At 35.5% G+C, this 6002-nt stretch overlaps 1 pseudogene; it reads right to left on the bottom strand.

Moving 5' to 3' along the window:
• Positions 1 to 1141: 1141 nt before the first annotated feature.
• LOC141522724 (DNA polymerase epsilon subunit 3 pseudogene) lies at positions 1142 to 1594 on the bottom strand (annotated as a pseudogene).
• Positions 1595 to 6002: the final 4408 nt, after the last annotated feature.

Consider the following 6002-nt stretch of genomic DNA (forward strand, 5'->3'; position numbering starts at 1 on the left):
TGAGAGGCCTCCTCTAGGTGTAAACAAGATTTTTTTTTTTTTGCCAAGGGGACAAAGTTCTTCTGGGAGCTTCCAACTTTCAGAAATATTCACTTAACTTGAACACAAAGTACTTGGAAGCAAATGTAAGGGGAACCTAATAAAAAGATGCAGGTCCTATTCAAAACCAGAAGGGTGAATTACTAGAATTATAATCCTAAACATTATTAGATTTCATTAACAGCTATTCTATTAAGCTGTCTTTAAAAGACGAGAGTCAGAACTCTGGGATTGAAAGAAAAACCTTACATTTTTTAAATTAAGCTGAACTGAAGTTCATAAGTTAGGGAAGTAAAGAACAGTCTGGATAGAATGACCCTAATACCTAGAGGAAATGATTTTTGGAGCTTGACATTTGTTAAATAAAAAAGCCAAAGACTAACAAGATGAGACATTTGTGAGGTTCACTATAAAACCCAAAGTAAAGGGACTGTGTAGAAAGTCTGTTTTCAAACTTTTGCTCAGTAGGTATGGGAAGAAGAAGAGAATTTTGAGGTGAAACGCCAACTTTACATTAGACCCAATCAATATTCCACTAATATAGTGAAGTACAAACCTCAAAGTATATAAAAAGTAATAAGTAGAGTATGGCAAACTCCAAGTTCAGCAAGAGAAAATAATCTGTTATCAATTACAAAGCAGAACTTTGATGAAAATTACTTTCAAAGGGAAAAGAATTTCATTCTTTACACTGATTACTATTTCAATGTGATATAATCAATCTATCACAGGCTACTCAGGCTCAGAGTTCAAATCTCCAATTTTTAGCTGCCTCTACAGTCACTAAATAATAGATAGGATGAAATTTGGGTCACAAAACAGCAAGTGAAATATAGGAAGCTTGTACATATTTCCCCATTAAGAATCTGACTGAACGGTGATTCATTACCTACCTTGTCAAAAGATCACAATTTATGGATTATGCAAAACAAAATTGGAAAGATCTCTTTAGAGATCTGGTTTGGGGATTATTCAATAAGTTCTTAGGTCCACATATATGAGCATTCTTAGTTGAGGAAAAGGTCACAGAATTCTCTATCAAATGATACATTAGAGGCAATAGTGTCAAATCCCAAGTTTCTTCTCATCTGACTTGTACAGTTCAATTGTCAACCTCTTTTTCATCATTCTGCTCCTCCTCTTCCATTCTTTCATCATACTCATCATTATCATCTTCCCTGCCTTTGTCTTGCTCTTCAGAATCTGTTCTTTTGTCTTTATCCTTCTTCTTTTGCTCAGAAGCTTCCTTTTTACCTTTCTGTTCACACCTACATGCATCTAGTGCTTTTTTTCAAAGGGGAAATGAATCGCTGAAATTCCATCTTTTCCATTGATGTTAGTATATCACCAGCTTTTAGGGTATTCCATTTTCCTTTATTGTAAAGTTGTTTGAACAGGAGGTGGCATACAGCACGAGATGGCACTCCGGGCCCAGCGCCTCCTTGATGATCCTGGTTATGACAGCATTGGGAAGGTTCAGGTCCTCTAGCCTTTCTGCCTTGGCCACCTCACCCCTCCTCTCCCCTGGGCAAGCTGCAATAATGGCACCACCCATGGCCTCCTGGACAGGCCCCAGACTGCCGCCAGTGGCATTTCTCCCCAAACTTTCACTCTTTGCAGATATGTTGGTATACTTAGAGAACTCCAAAAGTCATCTAAAAACCTCCTTGCAACAATTAAGAAATTCAGCAAAGTATCAAGATATAAAATAAACATACATAAATCATCAACATTTCTATATATATGAATAACACAGATCAATAACAAGAGATAGAGAAATTCCATCTAAATAAGTACAGCCAACATTAAATATTTTGGGATCTGTCTTCCAAGAGAAACCCAGAAACTATATGAACACAATTATATAGCACTTCTCACCCAAATAAAGTCACACCTAAATAATTGGAAAAAATGTCAGATGCTCATGGTTAGGTCAAACTAATATAATCAAAATGACAATTCTACCCAAATAAAATGACTTATTCAGTGTCATACCAATCAAACTACCAATGAACTACTCTGCCAAGTTAGAAAAAATAGTAACAAAATTCATCTGGAGCAACAAAAGGGCAAGAATAGCAAGGGAACTGATGAAAAAAAGGTAAAGAAAGGTGAGTAGCTGTAACAGATCTAAAACTACTCTATAAAGGTGCAGTCATCAAAGCTATCTGGTAACAGTTAAGAAATAGAGTAATGAGGGCACTTAGGTGTTGCAGTGGATAGATCACCAGCCCTGGAGTCGGGAGGAACTGAATTCAAATCCTGCCTCAGACAGACACTTAATAATTACCTAGCTGTGTGACCTTTGGCAAGTCACTTAATCCCATTGCCTTGCAAAAAAAAAAAAACAAACTAAAAAAAAAGAAATAGAGTAATGGATCAGTGGATTAGGATAGGTTCAAAAGAAGTTGCAATAAATGACTGCAGCAATCTACTATTTGACAAACCCAAAGACATCAACTTCTGGGATCAGAACTCACTATTTGACAAAAAATTTTGGGAAAACTGGAAACTAGCCTGGCAAAAACTAGACACAGATCTGCATCTCAAACCTTATACCAAAAAGACATCAAAATCGGCACAGCATTTAAACATAAAGAGCGACACCATAGATAAATCAGTAGACAAAAAAGTACTCTAGCAGATCTATGGAAAGGGGATAAATGTATGACTAAACAAAAATTAGAGCATATTATAAACTGCAAAATGAATGATTTTGACTACATTAAATTAAAAAAGATTTTGCACTAATAAAATCAGTGCTGCCAAAATTAGAAGGAAACAATCTTCACAACCAGACGTTCTGATAAAGGTCTCATTTCTAAACTATATAGAGAATTGCATAAAATGTTTAAGGTCACAAGTCTTTACCTAATTGATAAATGGTCTAAGGATATGAATAGATGGTTTTCAAATGAAGAAATTAAAACTATATGTAATCATGTGAAAAAAATGCTCCAAATCATTCTTCATTAGAGAAATGCAAATTAAAACAACAATGAGGTATCATTTCCTCACACCTATAATATTGGTCAAAATGAGAAAAAGGAAAAATGATTCAAGTTGGAGAGGTTATGGGAGAATTGGGACATTGATGGAGCTCGTGGAGTTGTGAACAGATATGGAAGTATGTCCAAAGAACAATAAAGCTGTTCATACCCTTTGACCCAGAAATTCCAATTCTAGATCTATATACAGAAGAAATTATTTAAAAAGGGAAAAGTCCTATATGTTCCAAAATATTCATAGCAGCCCTTTTTGTAGTGGCAAAGAATTGGAAATTGAGGGGATACCCATCAATTGGGGAATGGCTAAACAAGTTGTTGTACACGAATACTATGAAATATTATTAACCTATAAGAAAGCATAAATGATTGGACTCTAGTAAAGCATAGAGTGACTTACAGGATATGATTCTGATTGAAGGACCTAGAAACTAAGAGAACAACATATAAATCAGCCACAACATTGTAAAATGAACAACCTTGATGGAAACAGCTCCTCTCAGCATTTCAGAGAACTAGGAAAACTTTATTAGACCAGTTATGGAAATATGTTATCCCCAACCAGAGGAAGAAAAACAAAACAAAACAAAACAAAACACACACACAGATACACACACAAACAACCCTTCAGTATCTGATGAACACTTTATCAAAATTCTCTCTTATGTATCTCTTTCCCTTAATCCTAATTCCTCAGACAGAAAATAACTAATCTGTAAACATGTTTATCAAAATATGTATGTACAATGCTATTCTGACTGCTTACTGCTGAGGGGAGGGGAGTGGGTGGAAGGAAATTTGGTAACTTAAAAATATCCATGTGCATATGGATGAAAATAAATTTAAAAAATAGGAAATAGCTCAGAGAGGAAACAACATTGACAATGAATAGAGCATAGAAATCTATCTTTCCCTAGAGGAAAAAGGAGAGGAAGGGATGGGAGATAGGCAGAGGGTAGGGTAATTGTAGGTGACAGATGTGAGGGAAGATTGTGGGAGAGGGTAGTCAGATACAGTACATTTTTTTCTTTTGCAGGATCATGGGATTGGGTGATTGTTGGGTTTCTGAGGCCAGATTTGGGCTTGGGTCCTTCTGGCTGAAGGGCCAGTGTCCTGTCTGCTGTACCACTTGGCTGCCTCACAAAGCACTTTAGGGGGGGAGGGACAACGTGAAAGGAGAGAGAGAGAGAGAGAGAGAGAGAGAGAGAGAGAGAGAGAGAGAGAGAGAGAGAGAGAGAATGGAATAAGTGGGAGTGAGGAGGAATAGAAGGAGGGAAATAAGTTTAGCAATAGCAACAGCGGGAAAATTAATATTGAAGTAGCTTCTTTGATGGACTTATGATAAAATGTGTGATCCAATCCAAAGAAAGAACCAATGATATCCAAACACAGACTGAAGCACATTTTTTTCTTTTTCTCTCACTTTATTTTTTGGGGGTTCCCCTACCTTTGGGAGGAAGCCAGGATTATGTTTACTTTTGCCAACAAGATTATTTTAATAATGTACAAACAAATAAATGAATGAATAATCAAAATAAAAATGACCTTTAAAAAATAGTCACTGAAATTTCTGACCCATAAATTTCTGGGATCCTTCCTTTCTTAAATATGGTAGGATAAATGTTTTAGTTAAATTCAATTCAATCTAACCAAGGTAGGACTTAGGAAGAGGATCCTGGGATGGAGGATAAGTGTTCCATAGAAAGAATAGAATAGATAAGGAGGAAAAAGGGAATATTTAGTGTCTTAATCCATTTACCAAGATCTGTAACTCTGAATCAAATTTTACTAGAATTCAAGACCATCTACAAAAATCCTCAATCAAAGAAAACCAAACTGATTTCCTCTTGCTTTAGAGGTCGGGCAAAAACTATTGTCAAATACCAGGGTCTATCTCTAGTTTCATAGGTTAGGAAAATTTTAGTATCATTCTCATCCCTGAATTTGATGTGTGAAACTGGACAAGTTAGCAATTCTAATAATTTCTCTGAGTCCTCATTTATAAAATGATTTTGCCTCAGCCTCAGAGATATAGAAGGGGGAAAAGAAGATGATTCTAAAGCAAACATACAGTATAGAATCAAGGTTAACTAATCATCCTATTGAATCCCCTGTTCTGATTAATTGCTTATATAATTTCAACATTGACAATTATCAGGCAACCTCCATCATTACACAAATCTAGAAAATGATATTCTCACAGAAGTTCACAGTCTTACCTAAAGCCTCACCAAAATTGATGATTTTTCCCCTGATCTCTGACATCCTGCAATTTGCATGCAGAGTTTGATGACTGAATAATGAATAATAATGGTTTTTAACTTAAAGATCTATTTTCCTCCTAAAAGCTAAAAGTGCCCGACAAGGTACTATTTAATTTCCCCCAATTTACAACAACTATATGGTTAAATATAAACTTCCTTTAGGAAAGAAGGATAGCAGAATGAGAAGTCAAGTTATTTCATGTCTATTAATGTAAGCTTAAGTGAAAAATGGAGTTTGAGCCTTGGACCAGAGGGATGATAACTGAGCTCTGTCAAATCAGGCAGGAGAGTATAATAATCAACAATCCTTGAAATCAGCAGGCCTCATTTCCTGGTAGCTTCAGTTTTTAAAGGGATAGCTACTGACAAAGAGTAGGGGAAAGTTTGAGTGGACATGTTAATGGAGCTCCATCTTGAGTGAGATGAAATAAAATGGATTATAGCAATTATGACTGTTAGCAGAATAAATTCAGATTACATAGTGGGAACTTTTTTTTTTTCATTTCACAGTATTTAGATATAATGTCTTTCCCCCTAAGATATCAAAAGAATGAATAGTCAAAAAGCATTCACAGCAATGGTCTCTAAAAATGGATTAAATCCAGAAATGCCACCTAATTTTGTGTAAAGTTTCTCTTACTGCCTTTTGTCCCCATAAAATATAATTTAATGAGGAAAAATTTAATGCTGATGT

The sequence above is a fragment of the Macrotis lagotis genome, chromosome 4 (genome assembly GCF_037893015.1).
Source record: "Macrotis lagotis isolate mMagLag1 chromosome 4, bilby.v1.9.chrom.fasta, whole genome shotgun sequence".
Taxonomy (NCBI): domain Eukaryota; kingdom Metazoa; phylum Chordata; class Mammalia; order Peramelemorphia; family Peramelidae; genus Macrotis; species Macrotis lagotis.